We start from the raw sequence: 18,501 nt of genomic DNA, 5'->3' as shown, positions 1-18,501 counted from the left end.
TTTCTTTCCCCCTTCAGGCTGCCTACCCCCTCTTACTCCTTCAGGGGCAAAGCCCACCATATTAGCCTAGTAAGATAAAAGCTTATGAGGTGTCCAATGAGTCACACTTGTTTGGACATGTGTCTCATGAAGAAGTGTATATTTTACTTTGAAAGCAACACTCTAATAAGCCAGTGCCAACTGGTACCTTCCGCTTTTCTGTGAGAGGCAGTGAGCCATTCTCCTATCACCTTTCCTGACCTGACTAAAGATACACTGGCATATAGGAACCTGCCATGTGAAATAATGGACACATACCAAGAAGGTGGTCCGAAGTCCAACATGCCCTTGGTATAGAAGAGGTCAGGGTGTTTACACTGACTGTTTTCTCCATTTAGTTTAATCAGTCGGAGAAGGCAATGGCACCCCACTCCAGTACTCTTGCCTGGAAAATCCCGTGGACGGAGGAGCCTGGAAGGCTGCAGTCCATGGGGTCCCTGAGGGTCAGACACAACTGAGCGACTTCACTTTCACTTTTCACTTTCATGCATTGGAGAAGGAAATGGCAGCCCACTCCAGTGTTCTTGCCTTGAGAATCCCAGGGATGGGGGAGCCTGGTGGGCTGCTGTCTATGGGGTCGCACAGAGTTGGACACGACTGAAGCGACTTAGCAGCAGCAGCAGCAGCAGCAGTTTAATCAGTAACAGTGTAACTTAAATTTCTATGATCTAGGAAGCACAGAGCACTATTAAATAAGTATTTTGAAAGCATGGATGCTATTTGAAGACAGAATTAAAAGCTTCTGGAAAGACTGGTGTGAAAGAAGAGAACCCTCCAGAGAACCTTGATGTTCTTTTATGAATGGAGGAAGGGGATGAGGATAAAAGTAAAGATGAAATAAAAAATAAAATATGAAAATGTGAAAAACATTATTTCAGGAAATAAAGGTACCAGCAAACAAAATGGTAATAGAAGATACATCCCTGCCTGAAGATAATCTGACAATAATACATCTATAAATGAACTCCAGTGAACTTCATAGGTCACAGATTATAGCTTTACAGAACCATGTATAGTTACTTTAAGCTGTGCTCACTTCTACTTTTAAACCAAATAAGTGAATTCCATCCTTCTTTGAGAATTAATTGACAGGTGTAAACTTTCACTGGGTTCGAAAGTTCAACTCTAGTCTTTTTGCCCTAAGTCAATTAGAGTAGAGCATCAGTGGGGAGTTAATTTTAAACCTCTGTAAACCAAATGGCCAGAGGCAAGATTACTCTTACCTCGACTATTAACAGGATCTGAACTACTAGGTCCAATGCCTCTTTGTTAGCTGCAACCTCGTACTGGAGCTCTTAGTCCCGTGTTGGGGTGGAGGTGATAAGATGTGATGCTGAGAGGCTTTGCATCAGAGACTCCCTTTTCTTTGGGAGTGTCTAAGGGAAGGTTCCCTTTGTAGGAGTAGAAGGAAAAAAAGAGATGTTGCCGTTTGACATGGAAGAGAAAGAAGAGCGCGTGTTTCTGCTAGCATAGAGGAATCATGAACGCTTGGGTTCAACTCAACCTCAGTTTCCTCATCTGTAAAATTCAAGACATGTCTACTTCACAGGGTTTGATGGGGAGGTGAAATCAGATGACATGTAAAGAGCCTATTTCTGGCACTCAGGAGGTCCTCAAAAATAGTATCTTTTCGCCCCAAAGAGAGTAGGTGGAAGGGAGAAGAATGAGTGACCACAGGAGCACAACTTCGACTTCCCAGACCCAGCTCCCCACGAGCATTTACCTCCCGGAGGATGATCCTGCCTCTCCCCGAGCCAGCCCAAAGCCCCCAGATCCTCGACGGTGGTCCCTGATCCCGACGGGAAGGCACCAACCCACTCACCTCGAGGGCAGCTTAGCTGTGAGCTGGGTCCGCGCGCAGCCTCGCGCTGCCCGCCTCTTATAGAGGCGGGCGTCAGAGCCGGCCAATGGGTGCCCGAGACGACCGTGCAGTGGCCAATGAGGAAAGGGTTCGCCTGCCGGGCGGGGGTTGGCGAGGCACCCAAGGAGCTGACCTCCTCTGGGTGCTGAAGGTCCCTGCCAGCCTGCGCGGAGACTTGCACGCTTTAGCCTTTTAATTAAACTAATGTGAGGCCATCCTTAACTACAGAAGTCCGACCAATATTAAGCAATCGAGCTGGAAATTCCCTCCAAATCAAGATAACATCCGTTATTGACACATCGTAGGTTTGCACTGCTTTTCCTGATTGGCAACTGAAGCAGGAATCCGCCGCCCCACCCCCACCCCACCTCCCAGAATATGTGCTCTTAGGTTAATAGTCCAGCCCAGCCTTATCGTTTTGGTGACTTCCCTTGTTCCTTAAAACAAGGCAATTAACCTTTTAAGAAGTGCTCAGTACCTTTCCAATTTAAAAAACTTCAAAGCTGCAAACAGGTGAGCACGCTGTATTAGCAGAAAATCGTACGTGAGCAACATGGCACTAAGGTCAAAAATTTGGACTAAAGTACTTGTTGATTGAGCGCTCAGTCCATAAGATCCTGTCCCAAAAGGCTATATATGTGCTTCATTTTTTTTTTAAACTCAAGTTTGTTGATGTATCTTTTACTCACAGTAAAATTCACCCTTTTGAGATGTACAGTTCTGAGTTCTGACAGATATAGTTGTGTAACCACCAAAGGAAAAGAATACAGAACGTTTTTCTCACCTCAAAAAAGCTCCCGTTTCACTTCTCTCCCCTTACATCCAACCCCTGACAACCACTGATGTAATTTATGTCAGTCTAGTTTTTCCTTTTCTGGAATGTCATATAAATGGAATTATACTGGCATGTGTTTTTTGGCTCCTGGCACTTAACATGGTGTTTTTGAATATCATCCATTTTGTCGCCTATCAGTAATTTGTTCCTTTTCATTGCTGAATATGGATATATTTTTAAAATGCAGGACATCTACTGCTTTCAAGTGCACTCTTCCTTTTATCTGCCTAATAATTCTATGAGATAAATATTATCCTCATTTTACAGATAAGGAAACTCAGGCTTAGAGAGGTTCTGTGACCCTTTTCTGGCACAGGCTGGTAAATAGAATCACAAATTAAACAAAAGTATTCTGACTTTAAATCTGGTGTTTTTACTACAATTTCATGAAAAACACTAGCCAGGTACAGACGTTTCAGAATCAAGCTGTGGTCAAAGACAGCTTTCCTAAAGTTGGGTCTATGGGAGCGCTTGAAACACCTCTGTTAAAGAAGAGGGATGGGGCCAAGTCATTCAAAGAACTCAGGAGAACAATTTGGGCACTAGCTCTATGTGAAAAATTTTGAGTAATTGATATAAATCTATTTAAGTTCACTTTGAAGGACTTCGAGAAGCAGGAATAGTCTCTGGACCTCACTGAACGTACTCAGCTCCTACAATCCTGGGAGCTTGCATGCATTTGGGCTTTCCCACTTCTCTGACAGAATTCTAAGGGGATGCTGACTCTCCCCAAAACATCTCAAACATTGTGCTTGGAATTCCACCAAAGAAGAATTTTCACCGGAGCTAATGATACAATTTAAATTAAATTCATACACTCTGACAAGGCACAGAGAAAGAACTATCAGTTGGAGAAAAATTATATATATATATATATATATATATATATATATATATATTTGCCTAATTAGAAAAGCTTATAATTAATATGAAACTGATATCATAGAATGAGAAAATTACATTTCCATGGAAGTTATGGAAGAGGTAAATTAATCAAGACTTGAAGAAAAGAAGCTGTCTCAGTAAATGTATTCATTTTCCATGGTTGCTGGAACAATTTGCAACAAACTTAGTGGTTTAAAACAACACACATTTATTATCTTATAGTTCTGAAGGTCAGAAATCCAAAATGGGTTTCACTGATCTAAAATCAAGATGTCAACTGGCTTATGTTCCTTTTGGAGGCTCCAGAAGAAAATCTGTTCTCTTGCCTTTCCTGGCTTCTAGAGGTCCCCTGTGTTCCTCGGCAGTAATAAACCATAGTGGAAAGGAATATGAAAAAGAATATAACCGAATCACTTTACTATACACCAGAAAAAGACACATTGTAAATCAACTCTACTTCAATCAAAATAAATTAAGAAAAAAATTTTAAGAGACTTTCAATTGCCTTTAATGCTACTCTCCAAGTTGAGGACAGAAGTGTCACCCCTGGATTCAGCAACAGGGAAGTCACTGGGATCCTCGACAAAAGCAACATCAGTGATATATGGCACAGGGAATCCAGTTTCTATGTGAAGAGGTAAGATTAGGCTTCAGAAATAATGTCGGCTCCTTCAGGAGGTTTCTTGTAGAGAGGAGCATAAAAAATGTGGTAGAAACTGGAGGGGAATATGAGGTGAAGGAAAGGATATTTTTTTTAAGTAGGAGATGATAGAGAAAGAATGATCCAATAGGGCAGAAGAAATGGATGACTTAAGGAAGTGAGAAGATAACTGTAGGAGCTGAAGTCCACCCCACTGATCTTATTAGTTCTAATAGGTCAGTCAGGTGAGCCTCCTGATTTCCTAGGTATATAATCATATCCACTGAAAAGGCATCTGCAAAACATCTTAGTACTTTTCAAATAAGTGAAAAAAGATCATCCTAAGTGAGTAGAATGGTTTGGAGGCCATATACAGCTAGGATATCTGGTTCGCTGACAAAGTTGTTTCTTGAATTGGGCGATGGAAACAGGAGTATTTGCCTTTTAATAATGAAATTCAGTTTTCTGCCTTTATGTTTTGACAAGAAAAAGATTGATGAAAAACAAAAGTTATGAAAAATAACAATTTGACCCTTTCTAATATTTAAATCTTATACTTATTTGTTTTTCATCCTATTCTATTAGTCAGGCTGTCAGAGCAATTTTCAATAATAACATCCTGTTTTGTTCCAGACTTTAATGCAAATGTTTCTGTTTCAATAAAGAATCCTGTCTGCTACAGGTATTATGTTAATGAAATTTTCTTTTATTTCAGATTATAAAGGAATTTTTCTTAGAAACAGATGTTACAAATTTTATCAAATTGTTGGCATTTACTGATTTGAGTTCTTTTTTTAGTCCATTAATGCAGTGAATTCACCCCACTCCAGTATTCTTGCCTGGAAAATCCCATGGACGGAGGAGCGTGGTAAGCTGCAGTCCATGGGGTCGTCAAGAGTCAGACACAACTGAACGACTTCACTTTCACTTTTCACTTTCATGCATTGGAGAAGGAAATGGCAACCCACTCCAGTGTTCTTGCCTGGAGAATCCCAGGGATGGGGGAGCCTGGTGGGCTGCCGTCTATGGGATCGCACAGAGTCGGACACGACTGAAGCGACTTAGCAGCAGCAATGCAGTGAATCACATGAGATTTCCTAATGTTAACTTATCCTTGCATTCACAGGATAAACTCACCTTGATCATGATGGTTTTATATTTTTTTTAATATATATTTTGTGTGTTTGCTCAGTCATGTTCAACTCTCTGTAGCTCCATGGACTGTAGTCTGCTGGGCTCCTCTGTCCATGGAATTTTCCAGGCAAGAATACTAGAGTGGGTTGCCATTTCCTACTCCAGATCTTCCTGACCCAGGGATCAAACCTGTCTCTTGCATCTCCTACATTGGCACACCGATTCTTTACCACTAGTGCCACCTGGGAAGCTCAAATGATATATGATTCATATATCTTTTAATACGGTGTTAAATTGTATTTGTTGGTATTTTATTTAGAATTTTTGCATCCATATGAATACATAAGACTGGTCTATAGTTTCTGGCTCAGTCAGTAAAGAATCTGCCTGCAATGCAGAAGACCCGGGTTTGATTCCCGGGTCAGGAAGATCCCCTGGAGAAGAAAATGGCAACCCACTCCAGTTGCCTGGGAAATCCCATGGACAGAAGAGCCTGGCAGGCAGTCAATGGGGTCACAAGAGTCAGACATGACTGAAGCGACTAAACGGTCACCACATAGTTCCTTTGTGTATGACTTTCTTATCCAGTTGTTGTCTCTGTAGAAATAATTCAGAAATTTTCCACCATTTTCTGTTGCCTTGAAGTAGAGATGGGGTAGTTCTTTTATTACCTTTTCAACGTCAATATTAGTCTTTTACAGTTTTCTGCCTCTTCCTGGGTTTAGTACTGAATCTTTTCCCCCCAATTTTTTTTTAATTTCCTTGTGGTTATGTTCTGCTTTTCCTTCTAAATTTTTTTTTCTTTATTGCACCTGAGTCAGAGAATGTATCTGTATGATTTCTACTTAGAAAAATTTATTAGGATGTCTTTTGTGGCTCATCACATTATCTCTTATGGATGTTATATTAAATTTGAAAAGAATGTGAATTTTTCATTTAGGGGTATGTAATAATCAAGGCAGAGTAAGCAATCCTATAATAATGAATTATCCTTTTATTATCATAACATAGTAAAGGTTTATTTCTCTCTCGCTCTAAGTCCAACACGTATTGGGTGACTCTCTGGGGAAGCTCCCCTCCATGTGGTTCTGTGTGGTTACTCAGGGATTCAAACAACTTCATCCTGTTGCTCTGCCATCTCAAGCCATGGCTGTCACCCAAAGGGAGAGTTTCCCAGTAGTATGCCAGCTTTTAAATGCTTTAAATGGCTGGATAGATCAAATTTTCTTTGGTCTCTTTCTTTTTTAAGTAGTGGTTCCACATTTTTTTCTTATTTCAGTAGTAATTATCTTTGAATGCTTAACATACTTAAATGCTAATGTTCATACATTAACACTTAACAATTGTAACAAACACCCTATCAACTTTTACCAGTGATTATTTGATATTAATTAACAAACTTCCTGATTTATTGGTTCATTGCTTGTAGAGGATACTACTGTTTTTACGCTTTGCATCTATTTTCTCTTCTTCCATTAGCAGAACCCCAGTTTTCCTCTGGAGATCCATACCTCTCCTAGTCTCAGTCCATTTGCTTTGGGTAGATTTTATTCTACCTACCTTCCAACCAGTTCTAGGGTAATCACATGACTCTAAACTGCTGATCAGAGAATTGTAAGCCTTTAGCCAGATTAATCAGTTCAGCGATGGTAACGTGATCTGATATGGGCCCATGCAAATCAGGCCTATGACTTATTTATAATTCAGAAAAAGATCCTCTTTCTTATCTTTTTAACCTTGGAGGATAAAAGCCTGGAGTTAATGAAAGTTAGCCAGTGGAGAAGGACACCAACATGAAGAAGAGACAACTGAAAGATGAAGAGAAATTAGGACTAATGACTTTGTTTGAATGTCTGGAACCAACCATACCCGAAGCTTGCCTCCCATTTTTTATTAAACCAAGGACTAAATTTACCATAAATTCATATTTTATTTTCTTGAAGTAAATCCTTGACTTTTTTTTTTTCTAGAAAGACCTCAGTTCAGTTCAGTTCAGTTCAGTCCCTCAGTCGTGTCCAACTCTTTGCAACCCCATGAATCACAGCACACCAGGCCTCCCTGTCCATCACCAACTCCCAGAGTTCACTCAAACTCATGTCCATTGAGTCGGTGATGCCATCCAGCCATCTCATCCTCTGTCGTCCCCTTCTCCTCCTGCCCCCAATCCTTCCCAGCATCAGAGTCTTTTTCTTCACATGAGGTGGCCAAAGTACTGGAGTTTCAGCTTTAGCATCATTCCTTCCAAAGAACACCCAGGGCTGATCTCCTTCAGAATGGACTGGTTGGATCTCCCTGCAGTCTGGTATTAATTATATTTCCAGAATACTCACACAAGGAAAAGTGTTCCAATTCTGGAGACTTACTTACTGTCTTTGTCATTTCATGTGTCTCTTCGGGAAAAGAATAAGTAAAGCTCACAGAGCATTTCATACTATGGCAGTCCCATGTTTAGTATGATAGATATAGGAAAAGGAGAATTTTTAGGTAAAGAAATAGGCTGTATAGTCAGACAAATTTTGATTCAAATTCCAACTTACTATCTCTGTGATCATCAAAAATTTTCTTAACCTCTCTGAACTTTTCTTCATCCAGAAAACAAAGATGATATAATCTCCCTTGTGAAACTATTGTATTAATAAGACTATGTATATAAATTCCCCAGTTCAGGGATCAGGTCCCAGCATACACTAAGCACTCAATAACTGCAAGTTTCCTTCTTTTTCCCTTTCTTTAAATCTCTTCAATATAAAGTAGAATATCACCAGAGACAGGAACATTTAAATACATGTCTTAATACAAATACTTTATTGAGTTGAAAAATAGCATTCACAATCTGCACAATTATTTTTTAAAAGTTGCAGTCCCAAGATAACATACTTCTAAGATAGCCAAAGTCATGCTGAATTTTCAGTTTTGAGTTTTGATATATTAAATAATATATCACATCTGAGTGTATATTGTATGGAATGTATGGAGGGCTTTCTCTTTTTTTGTGTAGTAAGACCTCAGATGTTAGAAGCCATATGGGGTTCTATCCATTTTCAAATGGAATTCATTTGATGATGCCAAGGGATGAGAGAGATCAGGCCACACATAATCTTTTGAGTCCTCAAGATCTAAATCTACTAAATCTCCCTCCAAAAACAGTAATCTTCACACTATGGTGTCTTCAGGGATCACACATCTCTGGTAACACTCACATGGCTTTATGGGGCAGAGTTGTGTACTAGTCTGTTGAGACACAGCTTTAACGCAAGTTTTATTCCAGATCTGTTTCAATTCTCAATTCCACTTATAAAAATTACAACTGGAAACCCTGGTTATCATTTGAACATTCTTGCTTCAACACGTTACTCCAAGAGATGCTGGCTTGGGGTCATTTCTAACACAGTGAACAAAGCAGTCCAAACAGTATTGGTCATGACAAAACCATTTACTTGTTGTGCATTACAGCTTGCCTGAAGTCACACAGGGAACGACAGAGGAGGGCCAGAATCCAAGACCTCACTTAACCCAGAGAATTTCTCACCTCGATGTACCACCAAATTAAAAAAAAAAAAAAAATTGACTAAGGAATCCAAAGGACTTCTTTTTTTAGTTTCTTCAGATTTCTACACTTCTTTGGCTTTGGGCTCTGAGTCATATGGAAACCTCCTAGTCCATTGCTGAGAGGTAATTACGAATACCATCTGAAAGACCCAAGACAGTCCAAATCCAGGAAGCAAGATTTGCATAAAAGGCAATGCAAATGGTGCTCCCTTGAGTTGTGCAAAGCAGCATGCCTGCTCAAGTTAATAAATCAAAGTTTGAAAAAATGCCACTAACTACAAGGTCGTGCTGGTTATTCAGACTTATAGGACGAAAGAGACTATCTTACAGCTTGAGAAACAACTGGAGACACGGGCCCCCCTGCCTGGGCATACTTGGTTCCCCCCCGCTGCTGTCCTAACATTTGCTTTGTACTGTTTAAAGAGGCATCATCGCTCCTCTCATTCAACACAACTAGTCATTCCTCCTACAAGTCAAACAGCATTAGCTGGGGCTGCAGAAAGAAAAGCCAGTACCATTTTTCTAATTAATGATCTCTGAAGCTTCTATGAAAGGGTATCACTGAGCCTACATCAGGAAAAACTGAGCAAACTTGATGATTAACGTCCCTTCTCCTTTGCTCCAACTGAGCTCAAGATAGTGTGACCAAGCTTTCCCATTATCAGGAAGATTCTGAAAGACTCTAAAAGTGACCACTTGGAAGAGTCAAGAGAGGAAGGTATACCACTCGGACAGACAAGGAATGCCCCCTTGGAGTTCCACAGGGTCAGAAAGGAGAGATGGGAAAATCTACCTAGCTGGCAATTATACCCTGGATCTCACCCCAGAAGAGGTTAGTTGGGGGCACATTTTCTTAAGTGCCAGATATTAGAAGACTATAGATGCTATTACAGCAGAATTTAATCCAAAAAGCCCCAGTCTTTCCCTACAGAGACAGAAGCAGCCATGCCCTTAATCTGCCTTTAGTCATCACTGGGGGCTCTGGCTTATGTGTTACATAATATTTTCCTCAGAGTGCAACAAAGACACTGATAATCAGATGCATCAATAACTTGAATGTGACCTGCTAAGTAGGTGTTTCATAACAGAAGGGGCCAAGAGGACTCACACCAAAGCACGACCAGGAAAAGGAAGCCTCAGAGAACCCCGAGCAGCCTGTGCACCCTGTGGATGATATGGGTAAATACAGATCACACAGCCACGTGGCAAGTTCAGAGCCACTTCAAAACACCACTGAGAGCCTCTCATCAGCGGCTGCACAGCAAAGTGCTCTACTGCTTCCTCTACAGGCTGTGGTCGTGCTCACCCTACTGAGGTCATGGAGGTGGCCTCCCAGGTGGGTACCTGGCCAAAGGCAAGGAAGAGGAAGTGCCGCACACGGCCCTGCTCTCTGCCAACTGGTCCCCATGTGCAGCAGACATGGTTATTGTTTGTCTCTGTAATGAAGTCATTGAGTGAATTCTGTAGAGCTTTAAATCAGCTTCATAAGCATCACCAGGCAACTCCTCCAGGAAAAGGAGCCGGGGATGGTGAGGTACAGACCTCCAGGCACACAGTAAAAAGACAAGTGTGTCTCTTGAAAAGGCCCTTGCACTGGAAATGCTATGACGTCATAAACTTTGTGCTGGTCGTGAAATCCAATCAATACAATGGTCCTGGAAGAGGCCCAAGCAAGTGAAGGGTCCTTAAACCAGTGGTCCCCAAACTTCATTGTACGTGAGAACCACTTGGGGGGGCTTTAAAAATCCTGATGCCCAGTTTGTACCCCATACAAATCAGAATGTCTAGAGGTGAGAGTTGGGCATCAGTAATCTTTTTTTAAAGATTTAAAGATTCCCCTAGGTCATTTCTAGGTGCATCAGTTTGGGAACCACTGATTTAAGTTCATTAGGAAAAGACAATGGCACCCCACTCCAGTACTCTTGCCTGGAAAATCCCATGGACGGAGGAGCCTGATGGGCTGCAGTCCATGGAGTCGCAAAGAATCGGACACAACTGAGCAACTTCACTTTCACTTTTCACTTTCATGCATTGGAGAAGGAAATGGCAACCCACTCCAGTGTTTTTGCCTGGAGAGTCCTAGGGACGGGGGAGCCTGGTGGGCTGCTGTCTATGGGGTCGCACAGAGTCGGACACAACTGAAGCAACTTAGCAGCAACAGCAGCAGCAGCTTCAGGTAAGCCTCCCTCTGGAAATGGAGCATAGTTTTTATTCACTTATTTAACATTTGTGGAGCAAATGTCACATCCCAAGTACTGTATCCCCAGCACTTAGCATTGTGACTTCATGTAGCTGGCAACTGCTAAATGTTTGTTGAGTGAATAAATGAACTCTACTTAAGCAGTCTCTCTTGTTTCACATAGGAGACTGGTTGTGTATTAGATCTGGAATTCTCCAGTTTCTCTTTTCCTTTAGATAGGCCAGCTTTTAAAGGAACACAGGGTTTCACCCCATGATAAAGATCCTTCATGGCTCCACCATACATATTAGGTGGTCCCTACAGATTCTAGATACAAAAGATGTCAGTCAGCAAGCCTCCTGAAATGTAATGAAATATCTTTTTCATCTATTGTCTTTCTCTGTTTTCTTGGAAATGAATCTATGCAGAGAAACACTGAGTATATCTGACTGCAGAAATTCCAAAAGGAGTCTGTAAGGATTCTCACTTATCTGCTAAAACTTTGGCAACTCCTTCTCCTCTCTTTCCTCATGTTGCTGCTAAGTCGCTTCAGTCGTGTCTGACTCTGTGCGACCCCATAGACGGCAGCCCACCAGGCTCCCCCGTCCCCGGGATTCTCCAGGCAAGAACACTGTAGTGGGTTGCCATTTCCTTCGCCAATGCATGAAAGGGAAAAGTGAAAGTGAAGCTGTTCAGTCCCGACCAACTCCTAGCGACCCCATGGACTGCAGCCTACCAGGCTCCTCCATCCATGGGATTTTCCAGGCAAGAGTACTGGAGTGGGTTGCCATTGCCTTCTCCGTTACAGGGTCTCAAAATTCAATTCACACTGGTACTCTGATAGGGAAATTCATTTTGTTACCATAATAAAGCTGATATTTCTCTGAATCTCTATCTGTTAGTAGCAGGAAAATTTAAAAACCAAAGATCCAATTCCAATGAAATTCACTCTGGTCCAATAATTTAAAGAGGTCCTTTAAGACTGCAATCTTTAATTAGAAAGAAATAAAAAAGGCTGGCGTCTCACGCAGCTGCCTCCTAAGATGCTGTCCAGGCACACAGAGGAGGGGTGTAGCCAAGATGTCACGGTAGATGTGAAGATCGTCCTTTTCTACTTGGACCTCTTGGCTTCCAGGGTGCTTGTTGCTTCACCCTCACTTGAGGTAGTGTCCTAGTTTCTGTAAATTCAGCATTTTATCTTGTTGGGTTTGCGTCAGGCTCCACAGCGCTCCCTGAGTGACTAGCCTCATCTCAGCTCCCACTGGCAACAAACCCGTGAGTCTCCTACATACACATCATTGCTCCAACCTCCTGGATCAAGGCCTCGTCCTCTCCAGCCTCTGCTGTGGCATCACCATGTCCTGCTACAGCAGGGCTGCTGGCATATTCGCAAGCTCTCAGAGCCTCCCTCTGCAGGAGGGATGGAGTCAAGCCCCGGGCTGGAGATGCTTTCCTTATGTGGTCCCATGAGAACGGGGGCAAGTATGTATCTGATGTCCTTAACTGTGATGGCGGATGGGCAACAGTGGAAGGGAGCTTGCTGTTAGGCCTGCATTTAACTGCAGGGAGCTCTCTACCCACAAAGAGACCTATATATCTCTTAGAGTTATGTAAGCCTCAAGAGAGCCCCAATCTCTGACTAGCATGTAACTTTGAGAAGTAAAAGTAAGTCGTTTCAGAAGAGACATGGACTCTGATTTTTGGAGACAGAATAAACGCCTGTTAACTTTGTTTTCTTCCTGTACTGAATGGTCAACTTCTTAACCCCACTGAGCATTGTGCTAAACACATGGCAAGTTCAACACATGACAACTTTCATAAAATGGCATTCACCAATGAGAAGTGTTTATTCACAACTCAGTTTCTCTCTTCCTGGTTCAGTGAACTCCAACAAAGCACTTACTGATCATATATTGGAAGTTTATCCCTGGCTTGAGTGACAAAGAGACCTGTGTTCTATGAACATCCATGTTCTCCCACAGAAGACTAAATCCTCTGCTACTGAAACACTTCAAGGCTCAACAGCAACGTTAACAGAAATCAATACTAGCATATAGGGTGAGAGAACTGGTCCAAAGTGATGAAAGTAAAAGTGTGAGTCTCTCAGTCGTATCCAGTTCTTTGAGACTCCATGGATTGTAGCCCGCCAGGCTCCTCTGTCCATGGATTTCCCAGGTAAGAATACTGGAGTGGGTTACCATTTTCTTCTCCAGGAGATCGTCCCAACCCAGGGACTGAACCCAGGTCTCCTTCGTTGCAGGCGGATTCTTTGCCATCTGAGCTACCAGGGACAAAGCAATGGTACAGCCTAAAAGAACTGAGCTCAAATTTCAGAGCAGAAAAGGAGAGATTTTAACCAAAGTATTTCCCAAACTCAGGATGTGGCAAATAAATTCATGGAAGCACCTCTGTGGTAGAAGTAGACACAGATAAAAATCACTAGGCCAACCCAATTCATTTGATGACAATCACATAAGCTACAAAACCTGCTTTCTGCTCCCTTTGCATTTATTTCCAGGAGCAGATGCATATGGCTTCACAGATAACCTTCCATGTGTATCTTGGGTCCAATGCCCAGTGATTCTCTTCTGTTTGGAATTATTTAGGCCTTTGGGCATTAGACTCTCTTCCTGTACCTACCTCTTCCTCACTGTCCAATTGCTTTTTTCTGGTTCTCTATATCCAGAATTGCAAAAAAATAAATACCAGCTCCAGCTGACAACAAACCCTTGAATCTGTCTCATCACTTTTCCAGGTTTCGAGGAGAGGCAAGAGAGGAAGAATTTTTTTTTTTCCTTTTCAATTAATTTCCATTTCTTTCAAGTCTGAGTAAACTCTGAGCACAGAGCAACCAGGATGATATGATTATAGAAACTATTAATCTCTCCATCAAAGGAGAGCCAAGTCATGGTTACGGAGCAGCTGGCACGTTCCTCCAAAGGGCTTCTGCAGCATGATCCTCCTGGTTTCCTTTGGGCTGTAAGTGCTGTGGCGACTTCCTAAAAGATAAAATAATCTTTGAGTTGCCTTGTGAGTTGTTCTGGAAAAATGTGAGTTGTTCTGAAAAACTGTGTGTCTTTTCAGCAACAGTCCTAAATAGCCAACCCACATTAAAACATGTTCAAATAGAAAGATAAAAATCTACTAAGATTTCACATTACTCAAGACTGATCTGCAAATGTGAAATTTGATCTTTAAAGATCATTTGGGTATCACTTTATGGGGCAACAAGCAAAGGGGTACATTTGGAGCAAGAAATCTCCAAAGTGCTTTAAATATTGAATACTACAATCACAAAAATTAAAGTAACTTTTAGTCAGGACACAAAAGACAGTTACCTGGTCTGTCCAAACATTAAAAAAAAAAAAAATTAAAGAATTCAATTTGAGGACTTTGTTCCAGGGTCCACAATGTTGACAGATTTTTTTTTTCCTACCACTGGTGACAGAATCAAGACTTCTCTGTGGTTAAAGCGAAGTTAAAGGACGTAAGTTTGTCCAGGTGAATGCTAGCTGACTGACCACGATATTTGTTCCTGGTTAACACCAGCTGCATTTTGAAGAAAGCACACTTATAGGTTTACAAATGCCACCAGCCTTCCCAGACACAGGTCCTAGGAGAGTTAACTTCCAAAGATGCCAATGTCTTCAAATGGTATAGGATCAGAAAGAGCCATTCAAAACAAAATTACATGATCCTACATTGACTGAGTGACTTATAATAAAGCCATATGTCTCTCTCTATATATTCTTGATCTGTGGACTATGATAAATATACATTCCCCACTAACCCACACACCTTGCTTTTAAAACACACACTCCTTTGTGGAAGCAAGCCCAAACTTCACGAAGTCAAGCTCCTCCAGAATACAGAAAGCCTCCTTGTCCTTTCTTCCACTATCTCGTTGGAGTCTGCATGCACAACGGGCCTGACCAAGCAGGAAATTGTCAGTTCTGTGAAGGGACTGTTCCCCAAAACGTTTCAATTTCTCATGTAATCATATAAACCCTGAATGGTAAGCGGGAAAACCCATAAAATTATAAACAGATCCCATGATGTCAAAGGAAAAGAAAGAGTTTAATAAGCAGGCTTCTTTTATTACAATAGACTTGACGTCATTATTTATTATTTCCAATACTAAAACACAAAGACACTTGCCACATTATGGACCAGAATGAAAAGGACATGTGGACTTTCCTGAGTATTTTAATATCCTCTTATTGACAATAGATAGAAGAACTGAACAAGGACTGGAAACAGGAAATGATTTTAGTGATTTCATTACAGTAATAGAGAAAAGCATTTCCAATGGCAGAGATTGGCAGATGGTCTCCTAAGCCTCCCACTTCTAAACAGCCTGCAGGTCACCAAGCCCAATATTGATACAAGCTCAGTATGTAATTAACTAGGTGTCCTAGTGAGCAGAAATGTTTTTATAAATACATGCTGTAGCCTTAGCAGTGGAACACGGAACCTGGTGTTTAAAAGTTAATTTAAAATCATTTCACAAGGAAACCTATTTAGAGGCAGCAAGAGGCACATAGTTAAGACTGCCGCTAAAGAGCTCTTGATGTTCTAGTACAAATCATATTTGCAGTGAAGTTTCAAATATGGTATATTTCACTTAATATAGTCCTAGTGAAAAATAAATGTGGTTGCAGAAGTATCAGATATTTAAGACTTTTCAAATCTCATTCAAGAAAACCTAAAGGGCTTTGCAATATATTTTGAAATCATGAAGCATGACATCTCTAGCTTTGGGTTTGTTTTTTTGGCTCAAAACTGCTTTGGCTATTAGGTGTCTTTTATGCTTCCACACAAACTCTAGGGTTTTTTTTTCTATTTCTGTAAAAAAATTAGGATTTTGATAGGTGCTACAATGAGCCTGAAGATTATGTTGGATAGTATGGCCAATTTAACAATATTAATTCCTACAATTCATGATCACGGATATCTTTTCATTTGTGTCTGCCTTAATTTCTTCTGTCTGTGTTTTATAATTTTTTAGTGTGTAAGTCTTTCACCACCTTTTTGATGCTACCATAAGTGGGACTGTTTTAAGAACAGACATATAGACCAAAGAAATAGAACAGAGCCCAGAAAGAAACCCATACACACACAACCAACCTTTGACAAAGGCAGCAAGAATATACCGTGGGGGAAGGACAGTCTCTTCAATAAGTAATGCTGGGGAAAACTGGATGTTCATGCGTGTAAGAATGAATATGTACCTCTCTCTTACATCATACATAAAAATTAACTCAAAATGGATAAAAACATAAATGTAAAACTTAGACTGTAAAAACTCTTGAGAAGAAAACACGGAGAGAAGTTTCTTGATAATAGTCTTTGCAATCATTTCTTGGATATGATACCAAGAGCACAGCCAAAAACAGCCAAGTGGGCCTACCTCAAACTATTCTGCATAGCAAAGGAAACTATTCTGCATAGCAAAGGAAGCAATCAACAAAATGAAAAGGCAGCCTATGGAATGGGAAAAAATATTTCCAAGCCATATATCTGATAGAGTTAATATTCAAATATAATGGAAAATCTGCAACTCACTAACAAAAAAGCTTCACAAACAAGCTGATTAAAAATTTGGCCAAGGAACTGAAGAGACATGTCACCAATGAAGATGTGAATGGCTGACACATATATGAAAAAGTGCTCAACACCACTGATCACCAGGGAAACACAAATCAAAACCAAAATGAGATGATCACTTCACACCAGTTAGGGGGCTACTATCTACATACACAAGTGTTGGTAACTAAAGATAAGTGTTACTGAGCATGTGGAGAAAAAGGAACGCTTGTACACTGTTGGTAGCAATGTAAACTGAGAGTGACATCTCAATAATATCGCAGCAAGGTGATCAGGGTTAGTATGCTCCAGATCAGCCTTATCCTGACAAAGATGGAAAAAAATCATTATTTTAGGAAAAAAGAGTTGGGGGAGGGGATGACTTAACCGTTCTCTTAGCTAAGTTACTTACACTTCCGCAATCTCACTTCTGGGTATCTAACCAAAGGAACTGAAAGCAGGGTCTCGAAGAGAGAGCTTCACTCTCGTGTTCACTGCAGCACTCTTCACAAAGCCAAGACCCAGAAGCGACCTAAATGCCCACTGACAGGGGAAGAGAACATGGCATATACACACAGTGGAGTACTATTCAGCCTTTAAAAAGACTAGTGTATTTAGACTGCTTATATTAACTTAACTAATGTTCAATTGGCTGAAGCAAAATGACTTGGCCAAGCTCAAAATCAAAGGGCAGGGAAATACACTCCAGTCACCAAGAAGCCATGGCAAGAGAGGTGAAGAACTGAGAACAATGATCTGTTCTCCTCCAGGCTGAGTGACCTCTTCTGTTCTTCTGTGCAGGCCAAGTTCTTCCCGTTACTCTACAGAAGACTCTAGAATGTGAGCTCCACTTGGCCAGATTCATGTCTCTTTGTCCACTACAAAATTTCCAGTATGCATATCCTGTCTGTTTAGTTGGCTGCTGTCTTCCTAATACTTAGAACAACACCTGATACATAGTAGACAATAAATATGACTGGCTGCCCCAAATAGGGTCTTCAGCCTTGCAAGTTACATGATTTTCAGAGTCCAGCACTCCTGAACCTGCTTCTGCAGAAAGCACCATTTTAAAATATCACTGTAATTGATACAAGCGTTAATTTTTAGTAAATTCTTCAAACTGTGTACCATTAAAAAAAAAAGAAGTTTTAACATTGCTCACTTAAAAAAAAACTATTTGTTATAATTTACAGATTTAGGAAGTTTTCAAACATATCGAAGTACAATGAAAATATGCACCACTTCATAATGTTACAATAGCAAGAAGCATCAATAAGGCAGGTTCAAGGCAGAAATGGAAGTAGAAAATAACCTGGACATCCCGAGCCTCCCCCTGATGTATCCTTTTTCTCCCTCTGTAACCTGGCCACTCTGAATGGCACTCTTTTGTTCAGACACCCAAGGTTCCTGTGCTCCCCCTTTTAAAATGTGCCCTCAGGAAAAGAGAATGTGAATTTACACACTGACGTTAAACATGACAGTAACTTGGAGTATTACTCTAATAGGCTTATTTGCATCTTTAACCTTAAACTTTAAGAGATAACAGAAGTAGAATTTTTAGCACTGGCTAGCAGGTAGGAGTGATTACATAGGTGCCTTTGAAATCTCACGTTAAAGTCATATTCCACTTGGCGGACAGGTCACCACCAAAGACATACAAATATACATAAAGCAAACCTACCAACTAGAGTTTAATCGATAAGATTTTAATTTCATAGTTCAATTCTTTTTGGCAGGGTACTTTCAACACTAAAATTACCCCCAAACTGGAAATTATATATCTCTTACAAACA

General features: G+C 40.8%; 1 protein-coding gene across 2 annotated transcripts in view; it reads right to left on the bottom strand.

Moving 5' to 3' along the window:
• TPH1 (tryptophan hydroxylase 1) overlaps positions 1 to 1,894 on the bottom strand; it is a 32,540-nt gene extending 30,646 nt beyond the window's left edge. For both annotated transcript variants that reach the window (XM_005216077.5, XM_002693039.6), the window contains exon 1: positions 1,862 to 1,894. The gene's annotated coding sequence lies outside the window, so the exon portion shown is untranslated. The remainder of the gene's footprint in view (positions 1 to 1,861) is intronic.
• Positions 1,895 to 18,501: the final 16,607 nt, after the last annotated feature.

This window comes from Bos taurus, chromosome 15 (genome assembly GCF_002263795.3).
Source record: "Bos taurus isolate L1 Dominette 01449 registration number 42190680 breed Hereford chromosome 15, ARS-UCD2.0, whole genome shotgun sequence".
In the NCBI taxonomy this organism is placed as follows: domain Eukaryota; kingdom Metazoa; phylum Chordata; class Mammalia; order Artiodactyla; family Bovidae; genus Bos; species Bos taurus.
Note: the sequence above shows the minus strand (reverse complement) of the source record. Positions and strands in the feature narration are given on the sequence as shown.